The sequence below is a fragment of the Phyllostomus hastatus genome, unplaced genomic scaffold, assembly GCF_019186645.2.
Source record: "Phyllostomus hastatus isolate PE091 unplaced genomic scaffold, TTU_PhHast_1.1 phas_scaffold_28, whole genome shotgun sequence".
Lineage (NCBI taxonomy): Eukaryota > Metazoa > Chordata > Mammalia > Chiroptera > Phyllostomidae > Phyllostomus > Phyllostomus hastatus.
Genome location: NW_025334022.1, coordinates 3,678,277 through 3,691,648, shown reverse-complemented (window position 1 = coordinate 3,691,648; position 13,372 = coordinate 3,678,277). Strand labels below are relative to the sequence as shown.

The 13,372-nt window shown below is 37.7% G+C and overlaps 2 pseudogenes; one reads left to right on the top strand and one right to left on the bottom strand.

Annotated features, from left to right (window-relative positions):
• Window positions 1–3,187: 3,187 nt before the first annotated feature.
• LOC123805017 lies at window positions 3,188–3,863 on the bottom strand (annotated as a pseudogene).
• A 9,115-nt stretch (window positions 3,864–12,978) lies between these two features.
• On the top strand, window positions 12,979–13,063 carry LOC123805252 (annotated as a pseudogene).
• The last annotated feature ends 309 nt before the right edge of the window (window positions 13,064–13,372 follow it).

The window sequence follows — 13,372 nt, the reverse complement described above, 5'->3', positions numbered from 1 at the left end:
GAACTCAATATCTCATAGTTGAGTTGCCTTCATTTCATTTAGCATTCTGTCTGAGGCTTCCTCCTTTCCTTTCATTTGGGGACTGTTTCTTTGTCTTCCCATTGTTTGTGAGAGTCTTCTTGTTATCCTCTGCTTCTTAAATTGATGTCTTATGACTCCCTGGGTTTATGGTGTGAACTTTTGTGGTAGAAGACCTGTGAGATTCAGTGGTGCAGTCTCCTTGATCTCCCGAGCTCTCTGCTCTTAGGCTGTTGTTTATGTTTGCTCTCTGTATGTCCTTCAGTTTTGATTGTTGTTGGGTCTTTCTTTGGTGGGTCCTTCCCTTCTACTCGTTAACTGTGGGTCACTCTGTCCACTACCTCTTGTATTTTGTTGTGCAGGTTTAGGCAGGTTGTGTTCAAGCTGGTTCTTCCATGTGTACAATGTTTTCAGGATTCTCTCTTGCTCTTGTTCAGTTGTTTATTCTGAGCAATTTCTCTACCATTTAGTTGAATTTCCAGATAGGTCCTGTGTTGAGTTAATGTGGCTTCCACTCCCTCCTTCACCTTCTTCTGTTGTTATCTGCTGGTGCTTCATTTATTGGTGGGTTTCATCTTCCAGCATGTATACGGTATTCGCAGCTACCACCTACTCTTTTTTGTGATCAGTTGGAGGGGGAAGATGAAATGGTTTAAGACAGCAGGACTGTATTCTATGATATTTAAAGTACCAACCTATAGAGAAGAGATAGGAGATTCTTTGGATATGTATAGTGTTAACCATGGCATTTCACCCAAGTAGCCACTTTTTAGAACGTTTCAAAAGAAGATAAGACTCTTGTTGGTGTGGGGAGGATTGTGATTTGAATCTAGAAACAGTGAGCTTGTGGGAGGTCAGATTATGAGGTCAAGTGGGATTAAAGGCTAGAAAGTAGGTGTAGTGTGTGAGAGAATAAAGTTAACCACAACAGTAATAAAGTTCAGAAAACTATCAAGTGGACTAAGATCTGGGAGGTGTGCTGTGTAGTATTTACAATGGTATGGAACAACAATTCTTTACAATAATAATGAAGCAACAGTCATATGACAGAATCTATCTGATCTGGATAACAAGAATGGGGAGTATAGTACCTAGAGCAGTGTGGTAATGGAACACAAGTGGAGTAAAAGACACTAAATTAAAAATACACTATGAAAGGGAGAACAAGGGAAACCAGTCAAACAATGCAATTTAACTAGCCAAGTGAAGAAGACTAAACAGAAACAAAAGAAATACAAAAATACTAATAAAATGAAAGATGTGAGAATAATAAAAATGATAATAATAACACAATTATACAATAACTTGAAAGTTCTCTGGAGTAGCACAGTGGAATTTATCTCACTGTCTCAGCTGTTGGGATGACCCCTTTTTGTGTCCCACTCTGTTCTTTTCACAGTTCCGGGTTTTATTGTCTCACTTGTGGGAATTTTTAAAAAAAGGAAGGAAGAAAAGATAAAAAGGGAAAGAAAGGAAGAAGGAATAAAAAAGTAAGATGGAAAAAGTGGAATAAGGAGTTAAAAGAGAAGAAAATATTACTTAACAAAAAGAAAAAGCATCCTGCTGGCTTCAAACTGGCCAAGCCAGTTCTGTTGGTCTTCCTAGCTGCACCAGGCTGAGGAGGAATTAGTTTTGCTTTTGTCTCTTAATGATTGGCACTTGGCCAGCCTCCATCCCAGTTCCCCAGTTCACCACCAGGCCCTCAGTGCCCCTCTGCGCCCAGGCTAGGCCTTCAGTCCACCAGTTGCGCTGTCCCCAAGTTGAACCAATTAGGGGCAGTTCACACACCTCCTTCTCTCTCTTTGCTGTCCTAGATGCTGGGGACTCTCAGCAACCCCTCAGGCCAGTTTAGCCCCCCCACTGAGTCAAGCCTCTCTGGGGATTGCTGACCCCCTGAGCCCTGAAGTTCTCCTCTGTGGAGGCATCTCCAACTTCCTCCCAGAAAGCAAGTCAGCCCTGCAGGGCAGGGGTGGCACTGTGGCTGCTGCTGCAGATGCAGGTGCACACCACCTTTGCTGCTTCCCAGGGAGTACAGGGGTTGGGTGCGGGGTGCCTTTGTGCAGTGGGATCAGGGGTGCTCCATCCCGGGCCTGCAGGTGTGGCGGTATGAGCAGTCAACAGGTCCACAGGTTCAGGCGTGCACTCTCCCTGGGGCTACGAGTGTGAGTCAGGGCCTACCACATCACTGCAGAAGCACTGTGCAGCTGGGTGGGGAGGAGCCCAGAGCAGCTGCTGCAGAAGAATTCCCCAAACAACTATAGAGTGCCTCTTTTTTTTTTTTTCACTTTTTCTTTTTGAGAAATTCCTCATACTCGAGCCAGCTGCTCCATACAGAGGCCTGGCCTATCACACAACCCAATTCTCCAACCAGACCAGGGACTATCCGGGTCAGAACCCATCATGGCCCAACTCTCAACTCTCTCCAGCCAGCATCCACAGACTCCGTGGGTGCTCATAGCCCCTCTGTGTTTGCCACTTAGTCCTTATTCTCCTCTATGTGACTTCAAGAAACCAGGTTTCTCCCGGTGCTGCTCAATCCTTGTTTGGCAGGGGAGGGAGCTGTTGACCTGTCTCTCTCCGAAGAACCCTTTAGCAGACCCAGCGGGTGCCAGACCTGGGGCTGAAGCCACCCTGGTCCTTGTGCTGGTCCCAGGGACCTTATTGTCCTGAAGCACTCTCCTTACATGTGGTTTTTCAACATCTTCTACAATTTTTGGTCTCCAATCTTCATATATGCTGGGATACTGTTGGCTGTTTGCTCTGTTCCTCAGAAGATTGACTAGGTTTTTCACCCGTGTACAGGGGAAAGTAGACTCTGCTCCCATCTGTCTTGTCACCCTCTTCCTCCACTCTACATTACTTTTTTTTACCAAGTCTTTAAACCAGTGTGTGTTTTACACTTACAGTACACCTCTATTCATACAAGCCACATTTCATGTATTCAACAGTCACATTTAGGTGTTGCATATCATAGTGGACACTACAGGACTAACCCTTCCATATAGAAGCCATAAAGGAGCATCTGGAAAGATGCTTGAGACACTTCTTTTCTTCACCTTCTCATTTCTTCTTCTTCTTCTTCTTCTTCTTCTTTTTTTTTGTCTATTCAGGAACCATTTTATTATTGCTCCAACTTTAAGAGTTTTCACCAACAGAAAAATCCACACTTTCAGAAAACCTCTTGCATAGCCTTGCTCAACTTCTGAATCTTGGTTTTCTCAGACATATCAATGTACTATTCTCCAATCTGGATGATAACCTGCCCATGATGGATGGGTTAATCTTATCTTCCAATTTCAGTATTTGGTTTTTACTTAGGAAGCTGTTCTGGACCATTTTTCAGTTCAGAAAAAGTGACTTCATCTACAGCAGACACAGTGGTTACTGTGCATGGCACCTCTCCACAGTGGATGCTCATCATGGTAGAAAATGCAGAAACAATGCCAAGTGTGCTGCTCAAAAGGCCATTTTCAGCAAGCAAGTTGATCAAGTTGGACATGAGGGGAGAATACTTTTCTTTTGCACTCATGTCATTCAGGTTTTTCACTTTAATGGAACATTTTATGTAGGGATTTATAATCAAAGCAGCTACTTTGGGGTCCTTCAAGATTTGTGGACATGAACTACTCTTAACATTCCTTTTCTATTTGTTCCAGTTTATTCTGTTTAGATGCCACAGAATACAGAGCAGTGACATAGTGACCTTTGATGACATACACCTGAACAGGCAGCTGCACAAACTTTGCAAACAGCCTGGCCACAGATGTTCTGAAGCATCACACCTGTCTGGAGAGCCCAGACACTGCTTGGTATGCTATCTTCTCCTGGTTGGCTGTAGGTCTCATTCCTCCTTTCAATTAAGACTTTATTAAATGAGAGGTGTATTCAGGAATTCAAGTTCGTTTTAGCACAGACATTAACAACAACCAAGTGTGAGGCTGAACTATGCAGATTAGTACTATATTAACCTTTGATTCTTTTTCTTTCTCTGAGAAGTAGAGAAATATCTGTATTCAGATGTAGTACAAGATTTAGTACCATTGGGTCAGTCCCTGATGTTTGACTGCATAGTTGGCATTTGCCCAACCCTCTTGGTTCTGCCAGCTGAGACTAGGGTTAATTCAAGGATTCCAGACCATGATACTGGCACCTTAGAAATCTGGTCAAACTTGGCAAAAGAAGAAGTCCAAAGACAAATGGAATCCCATTCCACTGTCTCAAGACTCCCCTGTGCCCCTGTACTGATGCCATTCAATATTATATCCAATAGGTGAATGAAAGATTTCGTCTACTAGGAAGAGGAAATGGATTATGATATGCTTCGGTTATATTCGAGCTGGCACTTCAAAGATTGGCAAAATTTTGCAGCAAAGGTTGAAGGGGCATAATATTACAGATTTTAAAACAGATATGAAAAAATATGTATAAGCTTGGAGAAAAATAGGAAGGTCTTGAGTTTGAATCTTAGCTCTAACATTTATAAATACTACTGTGACTTTCATTCCATTTACCTATCAACGTGAAGTCTCTGCCCTATTTCTTCTATTGTAATAGTTTCTCACTCCCCGGTTAGATAACCCCATCCCCATAGCACATACTGAATTACTTAAATTGTTTATTTTGTATCTGTGGTTAGGAAAATTCCCTTATGATTTTCACTCCTTTTCCCCACTACCCCTTATTGCACAGGTGAAGTTATCTATTGACAGCCATTTCATCTCACTCCTTGGCATACAAAAAAGAAAAAGAAAGGATAACTAGATTTAAATTCAGAAAAATTATATTTACTCCTTTTTTCTATTTTTCCTTAATTTAACATATTTGAACCATTTTTTCATTTATATAATAAAATCAACCTCATAATTTTGTTATTAAAGAGAGCATTGAAATAAGAATAACTAGAAATTAGTAGACCCTCATTAAATTAGCAACTTTTGGAAAGCAGGTGCTAAAACATGGATCTTAGACCTTCCTGAGGTTGAGGGCATCTAAGGATTAAAGATATATTTCAGTTAACTTTGCCTTAACTTTTTAATATCTGCAAAGGTTACTTATATGTATTTCCAGTAAGAACTTTTGTGCATAATTGTAAATAATAAAAGTTAAAATATATTACTTGCATCTAAAAGTCTAAAAATAGTCATGAGAGTAAATTAAATATATGTTTTTGAAATCAAGCCTTGTAATAAGGTGGGATTGGTATGAGATAGAACTGTGCAATCAACTCTAAGGAACATGTCTAGGGTCCAAATGCCAGTGATTTACATATGTATAACAGTACTTCAGTTTATGTACCCAAATTGAATGGGTGAGGAGATAAGGACGGGTCTTGTAACCCCAGGAGGTCTCATAAACTAAAAGGAAAGAAGCTAATAAAGGGCCAGGCACCTAAACACCGGTCAGGATACAGGTTATTGAGTGTAATTCTTCTAGATAGCAGTTCCTTTCCTTACAGGTAAAAATTTGATGCTGGACATGAACACACTTACAATGATTACTTCTCTGCAAAGTGAAATTGGCATAGTTCTCTGTTCAAAGCATTAATTTCACAATACTTCCTTCATATGAAATTGTTTGTTTATTTTTTTATTGTTGTTCGAGTACAGTTGTCTTCATTTTCACCCCACCATGGCCCCCTGCCCCACCCATCCCCACCTCCCACCCTCGAACCTACCCTCTTGGCTTTGTCCATGGGTCCTTTATATATGTTCCTTGATGGACCTTCCTTTATTTTCCCCCATTACCCCTCTCCACCTTCCCCTCTAGTCACTGTCAGTTTGTTTTTTATTTCAATGTTTTTTAAAATATATTTTATTGATTATGCTATCACAGTTTCCCATTCCCCCTGCTTTATTCCCCTCCACCCTGCACACCGCCTCCCACCTGCATTCCCCCCTTTAGTTCATGTCCATGTGTCATACATATAAGTTCTTTGGCTTCTATATTTCCTATACTATTCTTAACCTCCCCCTATCTATTTCCTACCTACCATTTATCCTACTTATTCTCTGTAACTTTTCCCCCTCTTTCCCCCATCACTCCCCTGTTGATAACCCTCCATGTGACCTCCATTTCTGTAGTTCTGCTCCTGTTCTAGTTGTTTGCTTAGTTTGGTTTTTTTTTCTTTTAGGTGTGGTTATTAATACCTGTGAGTTTTCTGTTATTTTACTGTTCATATTTTTTATCTTCTTTTTCTTAGATAAGTCCCTTTAACATTTCATACAATAAGGGTGTGGTGATGATGAACTCTTTTATTTTTACCTTATCTGAGAAGCACTTTATCTGTCCTTTCATTCTAAATGAAAGCTTTGCTTGGTAGAGCAATCTTGAATGTAGGTCCTTGACTTTCATGAGCTAGAATATTTCTTTCCAGCCCCTTCTTGCCTGTAAGATCTCTTTTGAGAAATCAGCTGACAGTCTGATGGGAACTCCTTTGTAGGTAACTGTCTTCTCTAGCTGCTTCTAAAATTATCTCCTTATTTTTAATCTTCGGTAATGTAATTATGATGTGCCTTGGTGTGTTCCTCCTTGGGTCCAACTTCCTTGGGACTCTCTGAGCTTCCTGGACTTCCTGGAAGTCTATTTCCTTTGCCAGGTTTGGGAAGTTCTCCTTCATTGTTTGTTCAAATAAGTTTTCGATTTGTTGCTCTTCCTCTTCTCCTTCTGGCACCCCTATAATTAGGATGTTAGAGTGTTTAAAGATGTCCTGGAAGTTCCGATGCCTTTCCTCATTTTTTTGAATTCTTGTTCCTTCATTCTTTTCTGGTTATATGTTTCTTTCTTCCTTCTGGTTCACACCGTTGATTAGAGTCCCAGTTTCCTTCCCATCACTGTTGGTTCCCTGTACATTTTCCTTTATTTCACTTAGCATTGCCTTCATTTTTTTCATCTAATTTGCAACCATATTCAACCAATCCTGTGAGCTTGCTGATTACCAGTGTTTTGAACTGTGCATATGATAGGTTGCCTGTCTCTTTATTGCTTAGCTGTATTTTTTCTGGAGCTTTGATCTGTTCTTTCATTTGGGCCATTTGTGGTTTGTTTGTTTGTGTTTTTTCCGTCTCTGTGCACCTGCTACATTAAAGGGCAGAGCCTTAGGTGTTCACCAGGGCGGGGCAACCCACGTCGCTGCTTTGCAATGCTGTATGTGGGGGAAGCGGTGGAGAGGGAATCATGGCACTTGCTCTGCTCCCTGCTGGATTTCGGTCACATCCCCCATTTCCCACAAGCAAAGGGGGCCCTTCTGGTGCTGATTCCCGGGCGGGTTGGCTTGTGTACATTCTAGGACCCTGTGACTCTCTCCAACAAACTCTCCTGTGAGGCTGGGAGTTTCTTCCACTGCCACCTCAACCCCCACAGGTGTTTTCAATCAGTTTTGAGGCTTGATTTCCCTGTGCTGGAACTCTGGGTTGGGTGGTCTGTCTCACTCCCCAGATATTCCTCCTGATTTATCCGCACGTGAATGTGGGACCACCCGCTCCACCAGCTACCACGTTGCTGGGTCCACCAGCTGCCTCCTTGCACCCCGGTCCTCCACTGTCACTTTGCCCACTTTGCCGTGAGTCCTCTCTGCCTGGCTACCTATCTCCGCCCCTCCTACCGGTCTGGATGGATGTTTCTTCTTTAACTCCTTGGTTGTCAGACTTCCAAACAGTTTGATTTTCTGTCAGTTCTGGCTGTTTTTTATTTTAAAATAGTTGTCCTTCTTTTGGTTGTGCAAGGAGGCACAGTGTGTCTACATCTCCATCTTGGCTGGAAATCCCTATTTCAATGTTTCTTAATAAAACATTGCATCACTAATATATATAATTTAGATATAGTTATTTTCTTTTTTGCTAGGATTCATAGGAACTTTAAGTAGATATTAGTAAAATATTTCTTTTACGGGGTTTCAGCAATATTTCATAAATATACTCTTTCAACACTTCATAATATACTATTCATGGCAATGAGAAAAATTCAGTGTGAAAATTATAGCTAAATTTGTACAAAATTGTAGCTAGAATGGACCCAAAGGAAAATTAGTAACTTAGATAGATACTTTCAAAAGAATAAAGAATGATACAATACTTACATGGAACTTGAGCTATGCAGTTTTAATTTTGATGAGGACAGTTATTAAATATGATATGTGTGAGTTTTGTATATGGTCCAAAGTGATTTAAGTCTTTGTATATTTGGAGTAAGCACTAGAAAAAAATCAGAAGCAAGAAGTTTGATCATGGGTTCACTATTCCTTGGGTCACATTCAATACCCTTGGTCAGAACAGAATTGGTTAAGATAAAATCTTTGGTTAAGAAAATTCTTGTTTGGGAAAATAGGCCCAGTAGGGATTTAAATGAATGTCAGCTGAGGTCCAAATTAAGTAGTTTTTTCTCCTTCAACCATTTGCTATTGGGCTCTAAACCATTAAGTGAAGGGATTACACTTAACATATCTAAAATTTTGGCAACCAATACAATGTTGTGGACCATTGAGAAAGGTTTTAAACCAGAGATTTATAGAATGGATATGCACAAGATGATCCATGGGAAACAAGAAAGAAAACAAGAACTTCTATTTAGATTTTTAATTTATTTTCTTTGGTTTTGTTTATTTTCACAGAACTTTATTGACATATAATTTACATACCATAAAATTCATCTGTTTAAAGTGTGAAAGTCGCTGGTTTTTTGTATATTTATATTTTTGCAACCATGACCAGAATCTTATTTTAGAACATTTCAATACTCCAAAAAGAAACCCCATAACACATTAGGAGTTACCCCCATTCTCCATTCACCCCATCTCCAGATAATCACCAATCTACTCTCTGTCTCTCTAGGTTTTCCTATTCAGTATATTTCATATAAATGGAATCATATAATACATGATTTTTTTTATCATGGGCTCTTTCATTTAGCATAGAATTTTCAAGGTTCATCCACACTATAGCATGAATCCGCAATTCATTGTTTTTAAAGCCAAAAAATCATTGATTGTATGGATATAACACATGTTATTTATCCATTTATCTGCTGATGAAAATTTGGGTTGTTTCTACTTTTTAGCTAGTATGAATAATGACACTATGAATATGCATGTAGAACTTCTTGTGTGGAAATACATTTTCAATTCTCTTGGCTATATACCTAGGAGTAAAATTGTGGATTATATAGTAACACTGTTGAACATTCAGGGGAACTGCCAGACTGTTTTCCATAACTACATAATTTTATATTTCTACCATCAATGTCTGAGGGTTTCATGTTCTCCACATTCCCAAAACTTGTTCTTTTCCCTTTATTTTATTGTAGTCACCTAATGGGTGTGGAGTGGTATGACACTGTGGTTTTAATTTGCATTTTTCTGATGGCTAACAATGTTGAGTATCTTTTTGTATATTTATTTGGCTATTTTTTTAGTCTTTGGAGAAATGTCTATGCAAATCTTTTGCCCATTTTTAAATTGGGTTGTCATTTTATTGTTGAGTTGAGAGTGTTTTCTTTTTTCTTTTAAAATTTTTTAAGATTTTATTTTATTTATTTTTAGAGAGAGAAGGGAGGAAGAAAGAGAGAGAGAGAGAAAAACATTAATGTGCAGTTGCTGGGAGTCACAGCCTGCAACACAGACATGTACCTTGACTGGGAATGGAACCTGTGACACTTTGGTTCCCAGCCCGCCCTCAATCCACTGAGCTATGCCAGCCAGGGCTGAGAGTATTTTCTTTTATTCTTAGTATCAGTTTCTTGTATTTATATTTATTTCTATCTTGTTTTAAAATTTCTGATTTCTAATATATTTTTATAATAAATATAATAATATAATAATAAGAGTATATTAATTATAACTAAATTTTGGGGGTGTGCTCAAAGGATTTTTACTGTTAGAGCCTGTGACTTAAAGTTTATCAATATTTTTGCCACTATATCTCCTAGGGCATTGGAAACAAAGGAGAAAATAAACAAATGGAACTACAACAAATTAAAAAGCTTCTGCACAGCTAAAGAAACCACTGGGAAGACATATAAGGAACCCACTTAATGGGAGAACATTTTCACCAAGCATACACCTGATAACGGTTTAATCTCCAAAATATACAAAGAACTAATACAACTCAACAGCAGGAAGATAAACAACTCAATTAAAAAATGGGCAAAGGACCTGAATAGATACTTCTCCAAAGAGGACATACAGATGGCCCATAGACATTTGAAAACAATGCAAAACAGATGCAAATTAAAATTACAATGAGTTATCACTTCACACCAGTCAGATTGGCTATCGTCAATAAATCAACAAACAACAAATGCTGGTGAGGATATGGAGAAAGTGAAAACTTTTTGTATTGTTGGTGGGAATGCAGTCTGGTAAAACCACTATGGAAAACTATATGGAGTATCCTCAAAAAATTAAAAAATGGATCTCCCTTTAGACCCAGTAATTCCACTCCTGGGAATCTATGCTAATAATCCCAAACATCAACACAAATATATATATATCCTTATGTTCATAGCAGCACTATTCAGAATAGCCAAGATCTGGAACCACCTAAATGCCCATTGATAGGTGAGGGGATAAAAAAAAGCTATGGTACATTTATACAGTGGAATACTACACGACAGCAAAGAAAAGAAGAAACTCAACTTTTGTCACAGCATGGATGTACACGTAGAACATTATGTTAAGTGAAATAAGCCAGTCAGTGAAAGACAAATACCACATGATCTCACATATATGTGGAATCTAATGAACAGAATAGAAATAGAGGCATAAATACATAGAACAGACTGACAGTGTCCAGAGAGGAGGGGGTACTAGATGAAAAATAGTGAAAGGATTAACCAAAGGACTTTTATACAGGCCCCATGGACACAGACAACAATATGGGGATTGACTTGGGGGGGGGGTGGAGTGAGGAAAGGGGAGAAAAAGCAGAAACAACTGTAGTTGCATAAACAATTTTTAAAAAGTCTGTGGAGCACTGCCATAGACCAATTTTTTTCTCCCATGTTTTTGATTTTTGCAAGAAGGGAACACTGAGTGAGCTAAAGTCAAACTTCAGGTCTTATATCTTTTAGTCACTATCCTATTGAACTGTGCCTGGCAAATACAAAGTATTTTAGGTTATGATACATAATTAACACATAACTTAGGAAACCTTAAATATAAGAGATGAGGTAAGGTGACTAAAATGTAAGTGCTACCACATAGTGACTTCTCTTCTAAATATTAGCCAAGGTAAACATCATCTTTTCAACTCTACAGATTAGGAGATGAGGAGCCATGTTAAGTAACATGGACAAGGTCATATAGTTCATGAATTATAAAGCAGGAATTTTAATTTAAGTCTGACTCAGAAGCCCATTGTTTTCTGTGTGACTGCTTATCAGTCATATTATAGGTGAGATTTCTGCAATGAGCAATAAATTGGAGATAAATTGTTTCCTAATTCTGAGATATTGTGATGACATTTTGATTTAAAGAAGCATTCAGGTCTGTGTCAGTGGTAATATTCATAACTGATAGACAGGTAGGGGCAAGAAAAATTTTGTCCTACTGCCTGTGAACAATAATCAGCACAGGAACATAATAAGCAGAATTAATAACTATCTGCAATGAAGACATGCCAAACATTGACTTCAAAAGAAGAGATATATGATAATTACTATTTTGAAGTTTTAAATAATCACTTATATAATAACCAATATATTTTATTTATACTTATTGTGTTTAGAATGTGAATTTTTATTTACAGTACAAATTGTATTTTACTTATTCAAAGTAGATATCATAAAATAAGTATGACATACCTTCATTCTAATGAGGTACTCATAGTGTCCATGTCAAAAGGAATGAGATGAATGGGTTACAGCATGAAGATCAATTCATTTCAGCCAACTAATTTTATAAATCACCACACACATAAAATAAATAAATAATAAATAAATAAATAATTCACTACACATATAATTAACCTATTGTGATCAGTATGAATGGAATTTATATCTGTACTTTATACTTGAAATACAGATATTATATCTGTATTTATATCTGAAATTTATATTTATACTTTATTAATATCTGGCTAAATCATAATATATAACTCTAGCCAATAGTCTTGGGGCTTAAATTATATCACTATTCAAATTATATCCTTAGCAAATCCATTTCATACAGACAGCAAACTAAAGATGATTGAATGCATTTTTTATTTCATTAAAATTATTGGGATGACATTGGTTAATAACATACAAGTTTCAAGTGTACATTTCTATGATACACAATCTGTATATTGCATTGTATGTCCAACACCCAAAGTCAAATCATCTTCTATCACTACATATTTGGTCCCCTTTACTACCACCTTACCCACTTTTCTTCTGGTAACCACCATTCTGTTGTCTGTGTCTATGAGCTTCAGTTTTATAATCAATGGAACATAAGGGTGTTTTATTCTTTATGAAATAGAGAAGATTCATTTAATTTTACCCAAGAGCAGAAAACAGATTTAAAAACACTCCAAATTTAATGAAACAAAATTGAGATTATATAAAATCAAATGAGTTATTATATACCCAATGTTTTTACTTGCTCCCAATGTAGTTATTGTTCCCTAAATCTCTATTATTTTAATGTACTGATTGGTGCATATCTCTTTTGGCAAAGGTGTTGAGAAATGCATAATAATTGGTGTTTTGCAATATATAAGATTTCTGTTGGGAATTACTTCTTTACAGAGGAAGTTTTTTTTTAATGGAGGGATTTTTACCATAATTAGAAAAATGATGGTCTAAACCCCAGTGGAATGATAGTACTTTAATTAGTATTCATTTGTGTTAGACACACCCATGGAGAAGACTAGAAGCTGCTTTTTATTGAAGTTAAATATTAACTGTGAAATCAACTAAATCATATTCTGACTTTAATATCTGAAATGACTGGCCTATTTAATTGTGTATTAAAAAAGAGCTAGTAGTAAGACTATACTTTCAGGGATCATTTCTATAGTTCATTTCTAAAAAAGAGGTAGTCATCTGACATTAACTGAGCAATCCTTTAGGACAAAAAATACTTAAAAAACCTTCAGATGAAAATGTAGGCTCAGGTAAAATTGAAAAAGCAGTGGAATATTTTAAGAATATTTAAAAATTATTTTCTTCAGCTCTGGCTAGTGTGGTTCAGTTAATTGGAGCATCCTCCCATGAACCAAAAGGTCATGGGTTTGATTCCCAGTCAGGGCACATGCCTAGGTTGCAGGTTTGATCCCCAGTTCAGGTGTGTACAAGAGGCAATCAATCAATGTTTCTCTCCCTCCCTTCCCTTCTCTCTAAAATAAATGAACATGTCCTCAGGTGAGAATAAAAATAAATA